The sequence below is a fragment of the Thalassophryne amazonica genome, chromosome 3, assembly GCF_902500255.1.
Source record: "Thalassophryne amazonica chromosome 3, fThaAma1.1, whole genome shotgun sequence".
Lineage (NCBI taxonomy): Eukaryota > Metazoa > Chordata > Actinopteri > Batrachoidiformes > Batrachoididae > Thalassophryne > Thalassophryne amazonica.
The window spans coordinates 52,015,313-52,037,843 of NC_047105.1; the positions used below are offsets into that span (position 1 = coordinate 52,015,313).

The window sequence follows — 22,531 nt, forward strand, 5'->3', positions numbered from 1 at the left end:
CTGAGGCATTGCACTGTCCAACTCCATGTCTTTCAGAAACAGCAAGAAATCACATAGCTTTCCCCTGATGCCCTGCAAGTCCTGGTTTGAATATAGGACTTGAAGTTCAGACCTCAGTCTCCCTGAATCAAAGAACTGGCCAAACCTTTCAGGACACTCTGAAATGCCTCCTCTGGAAACACTTGTCTCATCAAATTTTCCTGGATTGACCAATTCCAAGAAGCGCAGACTTACCAAATTTGCAAAACGCCGAGGTAGCTGCTCTGTGAGATTGTCTAGGATGGCCATGTACAGATTTCTGTAGCGCTCCTTGGGATCCTGTAGTTGTGACAAGACAGCGTTTTCTCATAGGCTCAGTTTGTGGGTCTGATGTGAGATCTGCTGCTTTGGCATAAACAGCTTGGAAAGCCCCCTCTGACCTCTTCTCTTTGACAAAAGCAAGAAGAGACTCAATTCTTTTCTTGCAGTACAGAACATCCATAGCTCTCTGCTGGACAATGTCAAACACCACATCAGTCTCAGAGAAGATTTGTTCATATGTGTACAACATGAACACAAACTCAAAATCCTCCAGTTTTATCAGAAGGCCTTTGGCACAGTCTAATGTGTCATCATCCATGGACTTATCTGCAATGATCATCTCAAAAGTTTGCAGGAGGGCATCATAATTGTTTGCCACAGTGCTCACTATCCGTGATGTGAAATTCCATTGAGTAGGAGCATTTCTGGGTAACCTTGAGCAGCCTGCAGACTCAAGAAAAGACATCCTCTTTGTGGATTTTGAGAAAAATATGGAAAACCCAGAGAGTGATGCAAAAAATATTCTGCACTTAGATAAGCATTTAGCCCCCTGAGACAGAACCAGATTCAGTCTGTGTGCATAGCAATGCACAAACATTGCACTGGGGGCTGTTGCTTTAACTTTAGCCTGCAAACCATTGAGAGCTGAAGCCATGACAGCAACCCCATCATAGGTTTGCGCCACAAGTTTCTCCCTGAAACTTTAGCCCTGCATGTTCTCATTCAAGACTTCAAAAACAGACTGAGCATCTCTTCCCCCAGAAACATCAAAAAATCCAATAAAGTGCTCCTGAATTTTACCTGCCCTATCCACATAGTGAACAGTGACAGAGAGTTGAGCATGGCAACCCATATCAGTTGTTTCATCCACCTGCCATGCAAAAAAGGGAGCAGCCTGGATTTCATCCTTGATCTCATCAGAAACAGTGGCTGAAAGAGCAGAGATCAAGTCATTTTGGATTGCATGGAACATACCAGAAAACACAGCTGATGACTGGAATTGTGTGGCCAGAACAGAGTCATATTTAGCTAATGTTTCATTAAACTCCCTGTAATTCCCCTTGTTGGATGATTCAACACTCTCATCATGCCCCCTAAATGACAGCTCCTGACGGCCAAGCAAGGAAGTCACATCAATAAGGCGGTTTAGGAAAGCTCTGTTTTGTTTAACTGCTTCATTATGTTTTGCCACTTGAATGCGAGCGCCTTCATTGATTACATGCTCAACACTGACTCTGCCCAGGCAACTTAACCTTGCACATGCACTCACATGTTCATTGCTTTTTTCATGCCTTTTGTATGCCCTGTCAAAGTTGGACAGATCCCCAAAACCCACTTTTGACCAGACAACACATCCCTGAGATGGTTTCATCAAGAGGCATGGCCAACAGTACATTTTATGTTACAGCACTTCCAGTCAGCCAGCTCACTTTGTCATACCAGGACAGCTGAAAAGACCTGTTACTTTTCCCCACCTTTTGCACCAAATTAATCTGAGGAGTTGATCTGCCCTGCTGTTTAACTCTAAGTTTTTCTTTGTAAGGAAGACTATCAAATGGCTTCGCCAAAATCCGGTCCACAACATTCAAATTATCTGCCATTATGTGCAGCTTGCTACCTAGCTAGCTCGCTAGCTGGGACTGGAGCGAGGCTAGTGTGAAGTTTGTCCGCCTGTGAGTGCTTTGTGACGGTGGAGGAGCTCAGCAGCACCCACTGCTCGGTAGGGACAGAAACTGCGATAGAAGTCAGAAAGAGTGATAGAAGTCAGTCTCCAAACACGAGCAGCTACAAAAAAAACAAAAAAACAAACAAACACCAGAAACAGAAGCTTGATTTGTTGCTAGTCATTTTTAACAAAGAAAAGTCTCCGGTTCAACTCAGAACAGAATGAAAATTAAAAAATCCTCCCACGGATGTTTACACCAAAAGATCGCTGATTCGCTCATTTCGCTGTCAATCAAAAAGGGATTCAGCCTCAGACAGATCATCCAATCATCATGCAGAAGCTGAGCGTCCGGGCCAACCGAGGCCAGCCCACTGCCCCATAGACCCCCAGAGACACTGAGCATCTGATGGGCGGGACAAAGCCCAGCATTTATCCAATGACTCGTCTCGTTTCGCTGCACTCTTTGCTTCACTATTGAACTCTGTGGACACTCAGCGTCCCACTGTTTAAAGCACTGTGAAGCTGCGGGAATGAGTGAGAGGAAAGCCGCGTCGTTACCAGTGATAAGAAGCTGATTCTGAACAAAAGTTGAGCGAGTTGTAGTGCATATTTAGTCAATGACATGTTCACACAACAGTATATATTTGATCACTTATTTTTTGACATTTAGGGGAAGCTGAGCTTCCCTTGCAGTCTTAGAGCAATCACCTCTGGCATGTACCTGGAAATCCTGTTCTGTTCATACTTACAGCGGTACGAGTCCCTATACCTCGAACAGAAATGGTTCAAAGGACTTTTTGTTTGTTTGTTTTGTTTTTTTTTGCACACTTCTGGAATCTGCAGTTGTCTCTTTCACTCCAATCCAATCTGAGTCATCCAACTCCCATAGAGGAAATGTTGAGACATCCTCAACAATTCTGCCTGTGACATCAGTTCAAACAGTATTCCCTAAAATCGAAGTGTTTCGTTTTATTGTTGGTGTGCCAACAGAATACTTATTGACTGAATGTTTACTTGTGTTTAGACGTCTCTGCTTTGGTTCCACATTGCACTGCAGGGCATTTCTCTTTTTCTCATTCTCACAAGTTCTTGAACAAGATACTCTTTAATTGTGCTTTTCTTTGTGCTGAATATAATTTAATCAGTTCCTTATGCCCATATGATTTATGGTCTTTCACAGGCACACAGTCTCCACAGATGCTTTAATGGATGAACAAATCCTGTAAGACAGAGATGATGTGAAACAGACAAGATGATGACAAAGGGTAAAGTCCTCAGTGTTTTGAGATGTAATGTGGAGAGCAGCAGAATATTGTGAGAGATGGATAATGAGTGTGTGGTGATTCACCTCCAGGCTGTAATTGGTTTGCATGAGCAGGATGGAGAGGCTCTTCCATTAGGCTGTGGATGAGCAGACTGTCAGGTGATGAAGCACAGTCAGGGAACTAATTGGTTCTCTCTTTCAGACACAACTCTCATCTTCCTTTGTGTATCTCACACGACTTTTGGCTGTGCAGGTGGATAAACGGGTTGCCACAAATATCAAAGGCTTACCTTTCATATTTATATCTGTTTAAGTAATACATGGGTGTTGGAATTTTTATAATGTGGCTTTTTTCTCACTCATGGCCCTGACCCCCACCCCCCAAAACATTTTTTTTTTCCCAAATGGCAAACTCCAGTGCTGAAAAATAAAGCCAATGTGGAAGTTTTAAAACCTGCAGTTCCTTAAATGGCCACTTGAGGCCGGCTCCAAAGACGAGTCAGTCCCCATTGACAAGGAGTCCCCAACTCCCGGGCTGTGGGCTGGGCCAAAACACTGGGAATCAAGGGGGGAAAATGCTTTCATTGTCCTGCTTGTGTTGCTTATTTTCCTGGAATTTCAAACTGTATGATATAGTAAGTTCCTTTGGCTGTTCCCATAGCAGATCTGAGGTGGATATACATTGATTTGGCACATGTTTTACATCAGATGCCCTTCCTGACACAAGTCCGTATTGCATGGAGAACCGGAAATCTTCTACACTGGAAAAAAAAGTGCACTTAACTGCTTGGCCCACACCCCTGCCCATCAAACTATATTACATATCACAAGGAAATTAATATTCAGTCAGAATTATAATACCCCAAAAGCCAGTTTCATTTTATTTAAAGATTCAATTGTCAAAACAATGAATACATTTTACCAGTGTTGTCATGGCTGATCCCAAACCAGAGAGATAAATATACGCTCGAGCGGACATATTCACAGCAACATGTTGTTTATCTACCTCCTGAACATTGGGCACATTGTGTGCTTTATACTGTGCTCCACCTTGCTAAAAACGTAGCAAAACTAAAAGCTTTGGTCACAACCCACCCTACGTGTGTCTGCGAGCAGTCTACAGGGGGAAAATATGGCAAACTCTTGCTTGATACATACATACTTCATCACTTGCATGTGTGCAGTGCCATACAAGGTTACAGACTGCCTGTGGGCACTTTTTGCAAATGTGAAACAACTGGAGATCATGTAGTGTGTAGCACTGGAGAAGGGAAGAAGAGAACACTGCCAGGATTATGTTCTATTGTATGTACGCCCCCCACCCAACCCACCCTACGTAGATGGTGGGGCACACATTACATTTTGGTGCTATAAGTTGAAGCAACATTTTTCCACCCTATGATAAATCCCCGTTTACAATCACATTACAGGCCACTTAACAACCAAAAAATTTATTGCAGCAATTTCAAATTGCAAAACATACAAAAAAAAAGGACTTTGGGCAGAGAGAAAAGACAATCAATTAAGCACAGGCAATAAACAAGCAAATGCAATGCCAAACTATATTAATCTATCCAATCAAATGCTGATGCAAAAGTAAACAGGTGAGTGACGCACATTTTTGTTGTTGTTGTTGTTTTAAGAGAGGAGATGCAATGAAACATGATCTCTGTGGTGATGAGTGCTGGAGCGCTGCACTATAATGCAGCACAGACCCACAGTGGGCGTTTTCACTCTTTCAGCACCTTGGACAGCGGTGAAGTCTCGCGTCTCATGTCCAAAGGATGCCTTACGTCCACACAAACTATTTTTATTCTTGTAGTATTGAATGATTTTCATGAATAAAACTGTGCAAAAAATGTACAGAGAGTGCATATGGCACCAATGGCTTTCACCATACCGGCGCTACATTTGAAGGTTTTGGCCCTCCACGGGCAGATGGGAGAAGCTGAGCTGTGGCACAAAGCGATATTGACTGTGCTAATACAGGAACACCGACGTCAGAACGATATGCAGCAGAGGCGGTGGTGGGCACTCCTGGTTTGTGTGACATGCTAGTCAGGATTGTGATAATGTCCTGGGCAGTGAGTCATATTCAAACCTTTAATTATTCCTATTCTTTCTAGGCCAGGCTGTGACCTTTCTGAGTTCCCTTGTGGAATATTTTAGCACAATTGTCATGAATTACTTAATTTTCTGCAGTTGCAGAATGTTGGTGAAGTACTCTTGGGGATGCCAGAATGTTGACGTCATTGAATTTGTGAGAGATATGATAATTTTTTTTTTTGGTGCTTGAAAAGTGCTCTTTATATTACAGTAATGGTCGGCATTGTTGGTGTCTTACTGTATGTTGCGATTGGAGTGGATGCAATCCATTAATACCGCTGATCTCAAAGGATTACCCCAAGATTGTCTCTGGTGTTACATATGTCTGTGTGTCACTATCTGGTATTAGATTTCTCATGCTGTCTATTTTAGTTGTCTGATTAGACAGCCGCTGTGCAAAGACCCTGAATGACTCTGAGCTGATAGCTCATGTGTATTTTCTTCCCTTTAAGGGAACGTCCCATCTGCCACATTGTACTTTAAAGCTTTTAAGGGTCTCATACTGATACAGCAGCACCTGTAGGGTGGATTTTGTTGGGCCAGCAGGGGGTGGACAAGTCTGTCAAGGGTGGTACAGCGTAAACTGTACCAGGGGTGATAAGAGGGGTAGATGGGGCGTGGAATAAGACAGGAGGGTGCAGAATGATCCGTAATCTCTGTCCTACCCGTCATCTGCAATCCTCGGTGCAGTAAGCGGATGTTACGGTGACGGCTCGATTGTCCTGAATGAAATAGAAACCGTGAAAACGGAAAGAGAGACATGGAGTCTTCTTTACCTTTGAACACCAATAAGATGCTGTGGCCCAGCTGTATCCAATGGGAACTGCAGGGACCTGAAAAGACTGGAGGTAAAGTCAAAATGTCGCTTTGCATTTCAGAGTCGTGGATGCAGTGTCACTCAAAACGCAGGTATTGCCCCTCACCTATGACCTCCAGGAACACCATGTATCTGCAGTGCAGTAAAGTTTTATTCATGAGGTTGTGTTTCCACAGCACGGATCTACACATGCCACGCTCTCATTTATCCTTGTGATCAGCAGTATGTGGATAGCTGATACTGAAGGGCTCTCTATTGTCATAAATTGAGAAAATTATATTCTGAAGCTGGTGCAGTGATGCCTGACACAGTCATCACAGACATATTTGTGACTGTGAAAAAGCTAGTCAGTGTCAGAAATGAAATAGAGACTAAACAAAGACAGAGCAATATTACCACATTTGTTTTTCTGTAAGGTTGGTGAAGGTCTGATTTATTGCAAAAAGCCAGACTTCTCGTTTATAGTCTGCAGAAAATCATTTTCATTGCTCAAAAGCATTGGTAAAATCAGTTGCAATGTTTGTCTGTGTTGATTCCTATTGCTATCAGAGATATGATTATTAGTCGAAGACACAGTAGTCAGTTTTGACCTAATCAGTACTACTTAAGGAGACTAAACAACACTTACAATCCAGCATCAGTGGACCATGACTACACAAAAGCGTATGATGGCCATTCCAAGGTGGTAGCTCTAGCCAGGTGGCGGTCAATGCAGAATTACACAGGGATCAAAATTTTAAAGTGCTCCAGTCATTGTGAAAACTATGCCACATTATTTGTCTGATCACAGGAATTCCCAAAAAAGTATAGTTTGGACTATATGTGACTGAATATTATGGGGTTAAAAACAGCAAGAATGGTAACAGGTCAGTTTCAGTTTGTATAGGAGTGAGAAGGTAAAGTGCATGAATGAAAAGTATTGGTCAAGCTAATAACAATTAATAAATGGACTAGTTTTGACTGTATTGAATGCTTGGTCTTCAAAGTAAAGGTCAAACAAGGTCAATGTCCATTGGATTCTGTGAGATATATGTTGCCTCATAACATGATAACTATGTTATATGGCTGGGGGGGCCTGGCTGCCTTTTTGTTTCTGTCCTTTGCTTCTCCTTCCAGGTGGTTTGCATTTGGAACTGAGTGGCTGTGTTGCTGAGTTTATCAGGACCTCACCCTGATCACCTGAGGCTGATCACCTGCGGCTCATCAGGACTCACAGCTGTGGTGCATCTGCATGGATTGGAACATGGTGGCATTTAAGACTGGAGTGCACGGTGTGTGTTGGCCAGAGACTCGACCTTGTGACCAGACGGGTGAGATTGTCGTCTCGGGAGCCATCTCATCATCAATGGATGCAGAGAACGTCCAGGTTTGATGCACGGTCTGTGAAAGAGGAGGGGGTGAGGTCTCACGCTCGTCAGCACACTTCCTGAGGTACGTTAGATTTTGTGACTAACATTTATACAGTCAGTAAATGTGGTGTCCCTCACACCTTTATGATATTGAGCTGTATGTTAGTCATGTATCGACTTCCACTGCAGTGGAGTTTTGTGAACTGGATGTTCCATGCCTGCAGGTTGGGAAGTTGATTAGTAATCAAGCCAGGAAGTGTTTGCTGTTTGTACACCTTTAAGTGTTCTCTCTGTGTGTAGAGTGTGGACTCACATAATGGTTCCTTCTTTCACAGACTTGGTTTGTTGCGGCCACCTAGGGGGTGTCGGCGGGGTCCTTGAGTCCGAACAGCTTCTGGCTCCGGACCGTTAGCGCTGCGGGGATCGCACCACGCCAGACCGCACTTTGTTTTTTATGTATCACTGTTATGTATTAAATTCAGTTAGCCTTTGTACCGTGCTCTGCTTATTTCATACTGGGTCTTTCAAACGCTGGTCGGTTCTCCGAGCTGCGTCCGACACATAACAAACTAAGCATGACAGATGGTGAAAACTATTCCTTTTGAAACCTCTTTAAACTCAACCATTAATTCTCATTACCTTTTACCAAAATTGAAGAGACTTAACGTTTTTTACTCCTGTACAAACTGAAACTGGACTTTAGATTAGATAGAACTTTATTGATCCCTTTGGAAGACTCCCTCAGGGAAATTGAGGTTCCAGCAGCATTATGTATACAACCCCTGGCAAAAATTATGGAATCACCGGCCTCAGAGGATGTTCATTTAGTTGTTTAATTTTGTAGAAAAAAAGCAGATCACAGACATGACACAAAACTTAAGTAATTTCAAATGGCAACATTCTGGCTTTAAGAAACACTATAAGAAATCAAGAAAAAAAATTCTGGCAGTCAGTAACAGTTACTTTTTTAGAACAAGCAGAGGGAAAAAAATATGGAATCACTCAATTCTGAGGAATAAATTATGGAATCACCCTGTAAATTTTCATCCCCAAAACTAACACCTGCATCAAATCAGATCTGCTCGTTAGTCTGCATCTAAAAAGGAGTGATCACACCTTGGAGAGCTGTTGCACCAAGTGGACTGACATGAATCATGGCTCCAACACGAGAGATGTCAATTGAAACAAAGGAGAGGATTAACAAACTCTTAAAAGAGGGTAAATCATCACGCAATGTTGCAAAAGATGTTGGTTGTTCACAGTCAGCTGTGTCTAAACTCTGGACCAAATACAAACAACATGGGAAGGTTGTTAAAGGCAAACATACTGGTAGACCAAGGAAGACATCAAAGCGTCAAGACAGAAAACTTAAAGCAGTATGTCTCAAAAATCGAAAATGCACAACAAAACAAATGAGGAATGAATGGGAGGAAACTGGAGTCAACGTCTGTGACCGAACTGTAAGAAACCGCCTAAAGGAAATGGGATTTACATACAGAAAAGCTAAACGAAAGCCATCATTAACACCTAAACAGAAAAAAACAAGGTTACAATGGGCTAAGGAAAAGCAATCGTGGACTGTGGATCAATCAATCAATCAATCAATCAATTTTTTTATATAGCGCCAAATCACAACAAACAGTTGCCCCAAGGCGCTTTATATTGTAAGGCAAGGCCATACAATAATTATGTAAAACCCCAACGGTCAAAACGACCCCCTGTGAGCAAGCACTTGGCTACAGTGGGAAGGAAAAACTCCCTTTTAACAGGAAGAAACCTCCAGCAGAACCAGGCTCAGGGAGGGGCAGTCTTCTGCCCCTCCCTTCTGGATGACTGGATGAAAGTCATATTCAGCGATGAATCTCGAATCTGCATTGGGCAAGGTGATGATGCTGGAACTTTTGTTTGGTGCCGTTCCAATGAGATTTATAAAGATGACTGCCTGAAGAGAACATGTAAATTTCCACAGTCATTGATGATATGGGGCTGCATGTCAGGTAAAGGCACTGGGGAGATGGCTGTTATTACATCATCAATAAATGCACAAGTTTACATTGATATTTTGGACACTTTTCTTATCCCATCAATTGAAAGGATGTTTGGGGATGATGAAATCATTTTTCAAGATGATAATGCATCTTGCCATAGAGCAAAAACTGTGAAAACATTCCTTGCAAAAAGACACATAGGGTCAATGTCATGGCCTGCAAATAGTCCGGATCTTAATCCAATTGAAAATCTTTGGTGGAAGTTGAAGAAAATGGTCCATGACAAGGCTCCAACCTGCAAAGCTGATCTGGCAACAGCAAACAGAGAAAGTTGGAGCCAGATTGATGAAGAGTACTGTTTGTCACTCATTAAGCCCATGCCTCAGAGACTGCAAGCTGTTATAAAAGCTTCACCAACTTGTTCTGCATGTTTTAGAAGTGGAATGAAGTTGATTGCGTTAACTATGTGACATCAGGACATGTTTCAGTATAATATTCCATGGCGAAGGGTCAAAATGGCAGCGCCATAGTCGCCACACCCTTCGACATAGAGAAAGCTTTCGATAACTTTTGATTGCTATCATCTCTGGATGCTTGAAAGAAATTTGTAGTGCATTGGACAAAATCCCTAGGAGGAGTTCGTTCAAATACGTGTGGAAATCACGCCAAAATGAGAAGAAAATTCAAAATGGCTGACTTCCTGTTTGGAGTAGACCCATGGTGCAAGAGACTTTTTTGTACATCTATGCAAGTCACACGTGTCCCAATTTCATCTCCCTACGCCAAAAAAACTCCTATGGGGAGTTGTTTTTGAAAGTTTCAAGGGGGCGCTATTGAGGCATTTTGCCCCGCCCATGGGCGATACCCCTATGAATTGTAAGAGGTTGTCGTGCTTGACGTGTGTATCAATTTTCATGATGATATGACAAAATTAAAGCCGTCAAAATGAAGAACGTAATTTCATGGCGAAGGGGCGATATTCGGCACGCCACCACACAGACGCCGTTACTCGTAACTTCACAGTGATCATCACCTACGTTCACCAACTTCTTCTGCATGTTTTAGAAGTGGAATGAAGTTGATTGGGTTAACGATGTGACATCAGGACCTGTTAAAGTAAAAATAGGACATTTCCTGTTACTACCAGGGGGCGCTATGGCAGAGGTGGGAAGTTAATATATGCAGACATTCAGGGTCATGCCCTCATCATGTCCAGCAAGTTTGAAGGATCTATGATTAAGTATGTGGGCGTGACAGCTGTTCGAAGTGAAACAGCGTGCTCCGAAAAGTTCGCCAAAGTTTGACGAACCCTAGCAGCCACGCCTTTTGACCTAATTACATTCTTTTAATAAATTTTGATCACCATTGGGTCATGATGATGTGTGCCAAATTTGAAGACGATTGGATGAAATCCCTAGGATGAGTTTGTTCAAATGTATGTACTGGAAATGGCCAAAAATGTCAAAAATTACCTTAAAATCGAAAGTTAAAATCAAAGCTTCCTGTCGACATTTGACAATGACGGTACGAGACTTTTTTGTGCATCCTAGCATGGTAAATATGTGTACCAAATTTCATGAGGTTACGCTGAAAAAACCCCTATGCAGAGGGTTTTTTGGGTTGTCCTACTCGGGCCCTAATAATAAATAAGAAGAATAAGAATAATAAACAGCGCAATTACAATAGGATCCTTGTAGGACGTTGCCCTACTCGAGCCCTAAAAAACATTTTGCAAATGTAAATATAAGTGCACAATATAAATACCAGACATACTGATCAATACTGGTTTACTGGCTGCTACTGTTCCTCTCCTTCCCGTCCTCTGTCTTCCTGTTGCTCCTCCTCCCCTGAGTGAGGAGTTGTACATTCTGATGGCCTGAGGGACAAAGGAGTTTTTTAGTCTGTTGGTCCTGCACTTGGGAAGGAGCAGTCTGTGGCTGAAGAGGCTCCTCTGGTTGCTGATGACAGTGTGCAGAGGGTGACTGACATCATCCATAATGTCCAGCAGGTTGTTCATTGTTCTCTGCCACCGTCACCAGAGAGTCCAGCTTCATGCCAACCACAGAGCCAGCCCGCCTGATACTTTTGTCCAGCCTGGATGTGTCCTCATTGGATTTGCTGCCCCCTTAAGTGAAACTGAAAACCTGCTTGGACCACAGACTACATGTATAAATACTCGGGTGAGATGGTAGGATGGTTTTGTTTCTGTCATGTTCTGGGGGGGGGACTCTGACATTTTTAAACCTGGCCTCTAAGTATTTTTAGAAGAGTGTCTTTTCACTTGGAAGAAAAAAAAAATATTCACTGCCAATGAGGAGCTAATTTTGTAAAACGCAATCATTCATTGGCAATCAACATGTAATTACTCAGCAGACAGCAGCACCAGTGTGCAGCTAAGTGGCCAAGTGTATGATGAGTTGTCTTAAAATGTTCACATTTTGTGAGGTAAACATTCACACATTTACCTTTGCAGGGATCCCGTCTGTGCTCCTGGACACTTCTGTTGACGTTTTAGCCTGTGCAGTGGCAACAAGATGCAGTTTACTCTGAGCACTTTTTTTTTTTATTGCCACATCCAGTAACATTAATTAGCTGCTTATCTCTCAGCAGTGTTTGTGATGTAAATCTATAATGTGCTAATTAAAATCATTGTTCAGAGTGAAAAGATGACCCCCAAAATAGAGCCTTGGCTGTAGAAATGCCAGAGTTGTGGGGGTTGTCATATTGTAAAATTAAACTACAGCATCTTTTGTGGGAACATAAACTTGTGGTTTCATGTTAAAGTCACATTATTTGATGACTGTGCTTGTAGAAATTCTACTGCAACAAGCAAAATTTAAGCCTGAAACCCCTCATTTTAGATTTGTGTGACATACATAATGGACGTCCATATCAGTGCGAGAGGGGGCGGGACGAGCATCATCTGTGGGACTTCGAATTCCAGACAGACAAGCAGCTGCTGCCCAATAAACCAGGAAAAGAAGACCACAGTTGTGATTGATGTGTGCATTCCCAGCTGACAGCAACATCAGAAAGAAAGAGCACGAGAAAATTGAGAAATACCCAGGCGCAAAGGAACAGCTGGAGCCAGTGTGGAAGTCCAAAGTGCTCCCAGCGGTAATAGGAGCATTAGGAGCTGTAACGCCGAGACTGGAAGAGTGGCTCCAGCAGATTCTAGGCAAAACATCAGAGGTCTCTGTCCAGAAGAATGAAGTCCTGGGAAGAGCTAAGATACTCCAAAGAACCCTCTGATAGAGGACCTGAGCTTGAGGAACTCTAGCTCGTGTGTGAGAGGAAGATATATGAATGTTTATATCAATGGTACGAATATTTCATTCAGTGAAGGATAAAGTGCTCCATTCAACGAGGAATGGATGGAACTGTTGTGAAAGTGTAGTGACATGGACCCACAACAGGGGGCGCAAATGAACGGACAATGAAAGAGTCAAATATGAACACTTTACTGTTGTGAATGAGCACAACACAGAGGAATGTGAAATTTAACAGACAGTCAATCACAAGGGTGACGTGTGGGCAGGCTCGAGGATAGAAGACGTCCTGAGATGAACCGGAACCACACGATTTCCTCCGCCACCGAACTGCAGGCTCTTTGGCTTTCAGCATCTCACTAAGCTTCTCCCTCACATCTTTCCTCTCGGCTTTGGGCAGGCATCTGAGGTCCTTGAATTGGGGGTCTAAAGCTGTTGATACCTTTAACCATGACAGGTTTGTGTTCTGCTTTCATTTGTTGAGGTCCTCTGTGAATGCAGCTTTGAAGCATGCAATGTAGGCAGGGTCAACATCTGTTATATCCATTGTGTGCAGAAGATGGCAGAGTGCAGGCAGGACCACAGAGCAGGACACGTATTTCTCCCCCCCCCCAAGAGCTCGGTGATATACCTTCAAATGTAAATAAAAGACAAACAATTATATAGACGGCTTTTTTCATTAGAAACATTCATTCAGTGGACAGGCCTAAAATTATTTCTAACAGACAGTAATAATGTGGCAACTACATTAGAGAAAATAAACTCAGAGAGAAAAAAGAAACCAACTTGCCTGCATGGCTCCAGCAGTGTCTCCAACTTTGCTATCCTGTCATATTCACTTGGGGTTAGCATGGCCAAGTTGTGCCTGTGCTGGGCCAGTGTTGCCATCAGGGGCTCTTTGTTGTGTTGGACACGCGTTATCATCTCCAGTGTTGAGTTCCAGCAGTGGGTACATCCTGGACAAGTGACTCCTCTGTTTGTCCATGGCGGGCTTGCTGAACCTTTAGCTCTGCTGTGTTTGCAGGTCTGTGTTTAAAATGTCCGACTATTTTACAGCACTTGGCTAAAGCACCGTCAAACCCATTGTCTTGGAGGGACACTGTAATAACCCGCTGTATCATGTGTGCGACTCACAGTATGTGCTCAAATGGCAGGCTCCTGGCTGCTGCCATCATATTTCGAGCACTATCTGTTCCTATAGTGGTAACCTTGTCTGATATTTCCCACTCCTCAGCAACATCAAGAAACTGATGAGCACATGCTTCGGCAAAATGTCTTTCCTCTGTTTTCACTACACCTAGTGCAAATGAGTGCACTGTCTATCATCAATCAGGTGTGCTGTTACCCCGAGGTAGTTATGGTTGCTTACTGCTGTCCAATGGTCTCCTGTCAGTGCAATAACTGTAGCTTTGGCCAGCTGGTCCACCTTCATTCCCTTTTCATTTCCATACAGTTTGTGAATTCTTGTGACAACAGTTCCCCTTGAAGGTGTTCTATATAATGGGTCACCTGTAGCGATCTGTACGAGATTCTGAAGCCCCTCGTCTTCAACAATGTTGATGGGTCTGCAGTCTCTAGCAACCCATTCAGCGATTGCATTATTTAACTTAGTTGTGTTTTTGTTGACACACTGGTACCTTGTGGTTGGCTCTCACTGCGGTATTGTATCACTTCCTGTTCTGGAGCACAGCGGTGTTTTTCTGTATCTGTTAGCTGTTTAATCTGCGCAGTTAGATTGATCTAGTTATCTAGATTACGATTTGTTTCCCAGTGTAATCTTTACGTGCCTTAACTAAAGCACTCCTTCTGCTGAATCACCTCTAAATTATTTACACATTATTCACTTTGCGTGTTTTTAGGAATCCGCTAGCTTAGCGTAGCTACTAGCTCTTAGCCGATTTAGCATGGCGGCTTCTCCTGTCTCTCCCGCTCTTTTCTGCTCTGGGTGTGAAATGTTTAGTTATTCCTCGGCCTCCTTTAGCAGTAACGGTACTTGTAATAAGTGTAGCTTATTCGTAGCTTTGGAGGCCAGGCTGGGCGAATTGGAGACTCGGCTCCGCACCGTGGAAAATTCTACAGCTAGCCAGGCCCCTGTAGTTGGTGCGGACCAAGGTAGCTTAGCCGCCGTTAGTTACCCCCTGGCAGATCCCGAGCAGCCGGGAAAGCAGGCCGACTGGGTGACTGTGAGGAGGAAGCGTAGCCCTAAACAGAAGCCCCGTGTACACCGCCAACCCGTTCACATCTCTAACCGTTTTTCCCCACTCGACGACACACCCGCCGAGGATCAAACTCTGGTTATTGGCGACTCTGTTTTGCGAAATGTGAAGTTAGCGACACCAGCAACCATAGTCAATTGTCTTCCGGGGGCCAGAGCAGGCGACATTGAAGGAAATTTGAAACTGCTGGCTAAGGCTAAGCGTAAATTTGGTAAGATTGTAATTCACGTCGGCAGTAATGACACCCGGTTACGCCAATCGGAGGTCACTAAAATTAACATTAAATCGGTGTGTAACTTTGCAAAAACAATGTCGGACTCTGTAGTTTTCTCTGGGCCCCTCCCCAATCGGACCGGGAGTGACATGTTTAGCCGCATGTTCTCCTTGAATTGCTGGCTGTCTGAGTGGTGTCCAAAAAATGAGGTGGGCTTCATAGATAATTGGCAAAGCTTCTGGGGAAAACCTGGTCTTGTTAGGAGAGACGGCATCCATCCCACTTTGGATGGAGCAGCTCTCACTTCTAGAAATCTGGCCAATTTTCTTAAATCCTCCAAACCGTGACTATCCAGGATTGGGACCAGGAAGCAGAGTTGTAGTCTTACACACCTCTCTGCAGCTTCTCTCCCCCTGCCATCCCCTCATTACCCCATCCCCGTAGAGACGGTGCCTGCTCCCAGACTACCAATAACCAGCAAAAATCTATTTAAGCATAAAAATTCAAAAAGAAAAAATAATATAGCACCTTCAACTGCACCACAGACTAAAACAGTTAAATGTGGTCTATTAAACATTAGGTCTCTCTCTTCTACGTCCCTGTTGGTAAATGATATAATAATTGATCAACATATTGATTTATTCTGCCTTACAGAAACCTGGATACAGCAGGATGAATATGTTAGTTTAAATGAGTCAACACCCCCGAGTCACACTAACTGTCAGAATGCTCGTAGCACGGGCCGGGGCGGAGGATTAGCAGCAATCTTCCATTCCAGCTTATTAATTAATCAAAAACCCAGACAGAGCTTTAATTCATTTGAAAGCTTGACTCTTAGTCTTGTGCATCCAAATTGGAAGTCCCAAAAACCCGTTTTATTTGTTATTATCTATCGTCCACCTGGTCGTTACTGTGAGTTTCTCTGTGAATTTTCAGACCTTTTGTCTGACTTAGTGCTTAGCTCAGATAAGATAATTATAGTGGGCGATTTTAACATCCACACAGATGCTGAGAATGACAGCCTCAACACTGCATTTAATCTATTATTAGACTCTATTGGCTTTGCTCAAAAAGTAAATTAGTCCACCCACCACTTTAATCATATCTTAGATCTTGTTCTGACTTATGGTATGGAAATAGAAGACTTAACAGTATTCCCTGAAAACTCTCTTCTGTCTGATCATTTCTTAATAACATTTACATTTACTCTGATGGACTACCCAGCAGTGGGGAATAAGTTTCATTACACTAGAAGTCTTTCAGAAAGCGCTGTAACTAGGTTTAAGGATATGATTCCTTCTTTATGTTCTCTAATGCCATATACCAACACAGTGCAGAGTAGCTACCTAAACTCTGTAAGTGAGATAGAGTATCTCGTCAATAGTTTTACATCCTCATTGAAGACAACTTTGGATGCTGTAGCTCCTCTAAAAAAGAGAGCTTTAAATCAGAAGTGCCTGACTCCGTGGTATAACTCACAAACTCGTAGCTTAAAGCAGATAACCCGTAAGTTGGAGAGGAAATGGCGTCTCACTAATTTAGAAGATCTTCACTTAGCCTGGAAAAAGAGTCTGTTGCTCTATAAAAAAAAGCCCTCCGTAAAGCTAGGACATCTTTCTACTCATCACTAATTGAAGAAAATAAGAACAACCCCAGGTTTCTTTTCAGCACTGTAGCCAGGCTGACAAAGAGTCAGAGCTCTATTGAGCTGAGTATTCCATTAACTTTAACTAGTAATGACTTCATGACTTTCTTTGCTAACAAAATTTTAACTATTAGAGAAAAAATTACTCATAACCATCCCAAAGACGTATCGTTATCTTTGGCTGCTTTCAGTGATGCCGGTATTTGGTTAGACTCTTTCTCTCCGATTGTTCTGAGTTATTTTCATTAGTTACTTCATCCAAACCATCAACATGTTTATTAGACCCCATTCCTACCAGGCTGCTCAAGGAAGCCCTACCATTATTTAATGCTTCGATCTTAAATATGATCAATCTATCTTTGTTAGTTGGCTATGTACCACAGGCTTTTAAGGTGGCAGTAATTAAACCATTACTTATAAAGCCATCACTTGACCCAGCTATCTTAGCTAATTATAGGCCAATCTCCAACCTTCCTTTTCTCTCAAAAATTCTTGAAAGGGTAGTTGTAAAACAGCTAACTGATCATCTGCAACACTGTCTCCTTTGGTGATCTACTCAGAGGCTTTCCACCTATCCAATGGCAAAGACTCTCCTTTGGCCAGGATTCTTCCTCGGACCCGACTACTCTTCGTCAGGTCCCTGTTCGGGCGCCACGTGTCAGATCCCGTTATTATTTTTTAGATACACGCGGCACACGCTCACCCTCCGATGAGTGTGTTTGTGTACTAAAACCAGCTCTCCGTCTCTGGGGTCCGACCTTCGTGTCTCCACGGGTATTACCCGGCAGGGCTGCACAAAGGCTGTTCAAGCTGGTGACGAGGAGATTCGTCTAGCCGCTCACTGCCTCCATCCGGACGTCCACCCCGCTGATGCTGATCTCGCACCCCGGTCGAATAGCCTTCTCTGGAACCAGGATACGAGCCGGCCACGCCCGTTAACGGCAGCTCTCCTCTTATGGATCAGGGCTCTTGGAATGTTGCTAGATTTTGAATTTAGTGACTCGTACAGCGAGTCCCCAGGATGCGTTAATTTCATTAAAAACCAGACTAACCTTTTAGAGCACTTTTTGATGTTGTACACCCAATAAACTTTAACTTTTACACCTTAAGAAGCATCAATAAATCCAATGTCCGAGCCTTAACACTTTAACTGCATGCTTGGAAATTTATTGCAGGTTTTGCAAGTGCTGACAACATAATCAAAATACACTCAACAAAAATATAAACGCAACACTTTTGGTTTTGCTCCCATTTTGTATGAGATGAACTCAAAGATCTAAAACTTTTTCCACATACACAATATCACCATTTCCCTCAAATATTGTTCACAAACCAGTCTAAATCTGTGATAGTGAGCACTTCTCCTTTGCTGAGATAATCCATCCCACCTCACAGGTGTGCCATATCAAGATGCTGATTAGACACCATGATTAGTGCACAGGTGTGCCTTAGACTGCCCACAATAAAAGGCCACTCTGAAAAGTGCAGTTTTGTTTTATTGGGGGTGGGGGGGGGTGGGGGGGATACCAGTCAGTATCTGGTGTGACCACCATTTGCCTCATGCAGTGCAACACATCTCCTTCGCATAGAGTTGATCAGGTTGTCAATTGTGGCCTGTGGAATGTTGGTCCACTCCTCTTCAATGGCTGTGCGAAGTTGCTGGATATTGGCAGGAACTGGTACACGCTGTCGTATACGCCGGTCCAGAGCATCCCAAACATGCTCAATGGGTGACATGTCCGGTGAGTATGCCGGCCATGCAAGAACAGGGACATTTTCAGCTTCCAAGAATTGTGTACAGATCCTTGCAACATGGGGCCGTGCATTATCCTGCTGCAACATGAGGTGATGTTCTTGGATGTATGGCACAACAATGGGCCTCAGGATCTCGTCACGGTATCTCTGTGCATTCAAAATGCCATCAATAAAATGCACCTGTGTTCTTCGTCCATAACAGATGCCTGCCCATACCATAACCCCACCGCCACCATGGGCCACTCGATCCACAACACTGACATCAGAAAACCGCTCACCCACACGACGCCACACACGCTGTCTGCCATCTGCCCTGGACAGTGTGAACCGGGATTCATCCGTGAAGAGAACACCTCTCCAACGTGCCAAACGCCAGCGAATGTTAGCATTTGCCCACTCAAGTCAGTTACAACGACGAACTGGAGTCAGGTCGAGACCCCGATGAGGACGACGAGCATGCAGATGAGCTTCCCTGAGACGGTTTCTGACAGTTTGTGCAGAAATTCTTTGGTTATGCAAACCAATTGTTTCAGCAGCTGTCCGAGTGGCTGGTCTCAGACAATCTTGGAGGTGAACATGCTGGATGTGGAGGTCCTGGGCTGGTGTGGTTACATGTGGTCTGCGGTTGTGAGGCTGGTTGGATGTACTGCTAAATTCTCTGAAACGCCTTTGGAGACGGCTTATGGTAGAGAAAGAACATTCAATACACGAGCAACAGCTCTGGTTGACATTCCTGCTGTCAGCATGCCAACTGCACGCTCCCTCAAATCTTGCGACATCTGTGGCATTGTACTGTGTGATAAAACTGCACCTTTCAGAGTGGCCTTTTATTGTGGACAGTCTAAGGCACACCTGTGCACTAATCATGGTGTCTAATCAGCATCTTGGTATGGCACACCTGTGAGGTGGGATGGATTATCTCAGCAAAGGAGAAGTGCTCAATATCACAGATTTAGACTGGTTTGTGAACAATATTTGAGGGAAATGGTGATATTGTGTATGTGGAAAAAGTTTTAGATCTTTGAGTTCATCTCATACAAAATGGGAGCAAAACCAAAAGTGTTGCGTTTATATTTTTGTTGAGTGTAGGTTATATGATGATAATTTCACAACAGTAATTCAAGTATAATTAGAATAATAATTGGCAGAGATTTTTGTTTTTTGATTCAATAATACTGTCTGATCTTACTTTGACTGGACTGGATTGACTTCTTAACAATTTTTCTAGGAGTGAGGGAGGAGGTTTTTGATGTTAAAATCCCCAGCTCGATGAACTTGATTTCCTCTTCATCAGCTATTAGTTGTTAGCTGACCACAATCCTTGTGTGATGTTGTAATCCTTCAGGAAATTAATCCACATAAGAGTTTATTCCTTCTTCAATCAACCAAAAGTTGATCTAATCCATTCTGGTATGATGTGATGTTCCTTGAGAGAGAAAACGTTGAAACTTCCTCACTCAGACTTAAGGCCAGTGATTATTCTCCAATGCTCTGCTACTCCGTGACTGGACGGCCTGAGTGGGAGTTGAAAACTCTCTCAAATGATCTCTTATGGCTCCAATCCTCTCACTCCACAACTCCAGTTGCTGCTCACAAGATGGTCAAGTCTTGTGATCTCCTCGTAGCAGGGGAGAAGTGACAACAGCACCTCTCCCTGGAAGAATAACCCCGTTTCCTGGTGTTTTACAGTTTATATATGAGCTTGATTCTTTGTATTTAGATGAGCTTGGTTACCATGGGGATGCTGGTGACTCAAAACCTCCTCCCTTCTCCGTCCCTTACTGGAAGCCATCTGCGGCCCTTTGCCAGTAACTTATTTCTCAAGTTCCTCTTTTCTGTTAACACTTCAGCTTTTCTGAGAATTCATTCTTTTTAAATCATGTCTTTAGAATCACATCAATCATATTCAATCATTTCATTACAACTCTCTTTCACATAAAAACAATTCACATGATCATATATAAACATTTTCATTCCTTATTATTCATTTCATATTTTATCACATCTTAATCATTTGATCAGTTGTTTATCATCAGCTTCTCTTGCTCTGCTTGCGACATCACTTAACTTCCTCTTTCTTCTGACTGCAATGAAAAACAACTTCTTCACTTCCTCTTTCTTCTGACTGCAATGAAAAACAACTTCTTCAATCATTCATTTCACTTATTTGTAACATACTTTTTCTAATCAACTCTTACTTTTATTACATTAATAATTCATTTAATCATACTTGTTATGTTGGAATCATTCTTAGATATTACTTTTAACACATTAATACTTTATTTGATCATACTTTGTCATTTTAGAATCATCTTAGACATATTCCATCGTCTTCACCACTGAGTTCATTCCGTGGGCCTCCCCATTTGTAATGGAAAAGTCCGGTATGACCTCACTTACTCCGGGAAAGTACCAAACACTGTCCAGTTTAATCCAACAACATGTGTATTAATCCCATGGCACATATTATATTCCAAGATGAAAACAAGCTGAAAGCAAGCTTAAAGTCATCTTTCTTGACATACCCCTGCACAGGATTTTAGGGTTGCTCTACCTGCCAATGGTACAATCTACAATCTCACCACGAGTTGACATCCTACACACTGTAGCTTTAAGACTCCTGAGGTGTCAAGCATCAAACTGTATGTAAAATCATGACTAAAACTGTGTGTACACACAAAGGCAGCAATGTATACACATCTTATAACGTCAGAGTTAGACGCTAGTCAGGTGTTTAGTCACGGGACACAGTTCCACCAAAAGGGACACTCAGTTAGTTACAGCATTAAATGAAAAGACCCAAAGTAAAGAGCTTGTAAAGTATTGTTCTATGTCAGCTGCAGCAGGCTGCACGATAGTCAACTCATATCCTCGATGAATGTTCTCCTCCAGATTATCTGGATCCTGAAGAATGATTGTGGGCTCAAATAAAGTGTATAAAATGTGTGGATGTGTGAGCCTGAGTGCACATGATTGGATGATAAAATTCAAATTAAATTTGGGTCACAGGAGTGCACAGGCACGTAATGAAAGAGGCAAACGGCACCGCGTAAGTGCCGTTTGGTCGGACACTTTAAATGAGGAACGCTGATAATTTTTTGTTTAATTAAACTCATTTTTGTTGTAGATGCAGCATCGGTTTGATGTACACTGTTTAATGTAGTTAAATCTACACCCAATGAATCACTGTAATTTGTCAGGTCGGTTGCCCTGGCGTGCGTTCTACATGTGTTGAATCTTTTAGTCTCCAAATGCATTTATTAGCTTTGGCAATTTCTCACATCCTTAAGCACTAAATTAGCTTGTTTAGTTCCAGTCCAACAGAAGTGAGCAGCTCTGACAGCTCTGGATCAGGATCAGGTATACAGATGAAAGATGGTTAATTTAGGAAAGGCCAACCACCCACTGACTTAGTTATTTCAAATCACCTGTGGTGTTGGAACAGTCTGCTGGAGGAGCTTACCAGAGACTGTGTGTGTGTGTGTGTGTGTGTCATCTGCCTCTGACATATTTCTTCAGTTCATTTAAACCAGAGTAACACATTTATGACCTTTTGTTTTTGGTCAGAGGTCCACATCCACCCAAACATCTCTTTACTCCTTGACGTTCTTCTGTTGTAAACTTGACGACTCACATACAGTACTCATATTTTTCAATCATTTATGCCTCCATGTGTTGTGAAAGTGTAGTGACACGGACCCACAACAGGGGGCGCAAATGAACAGATAATAGGAGAAGTTAAATTTGAACACTTTACTGTTGTGAATGCCACAACTACACACAGCAGATTATAGAATGAATACAAAGTCAATTAATAAAGGTGTCGTGTGGGCAGGCTCGACGATAGGAGACGTCCGTCTGGAGAAGAACCGGAACCACACGATTTCCTCCGCCACCGAACCAGGAGGATACTGGAGTCACCAGGTCCCGAGTTCCCCAGGT

The 22,531-nt window shown here is 42.9% G+C and overlaps 1 protein-coding gene and 1 long non-coding RNA gene across 7 annotated transcripts in view; both read left to right on the forward strand.

Annotated features, from left to right (window-relative positions):
• kaznb (kazrin, periplakin interacting protein b) overlaps window positions 1-22,531 on the forward strand; it is a 465,815-nt gene that overhangs the window by 281,107 nt on the left and 162,177 nt on the right. The gene's annotated exons all lie outside the window — the stretch shown is intronic.
• Window positions 1,587-14,372, forward strand: LOC117506702. Its single transcript, XR_004559534.1, has 3 exons — window positions 1,587-1,597; window positions 3,545-3,554; window positions 14,213-14,372. It is a non-coding gene; the product is annotated as an uncharacterized LOC117506702 (long non-coding RNA).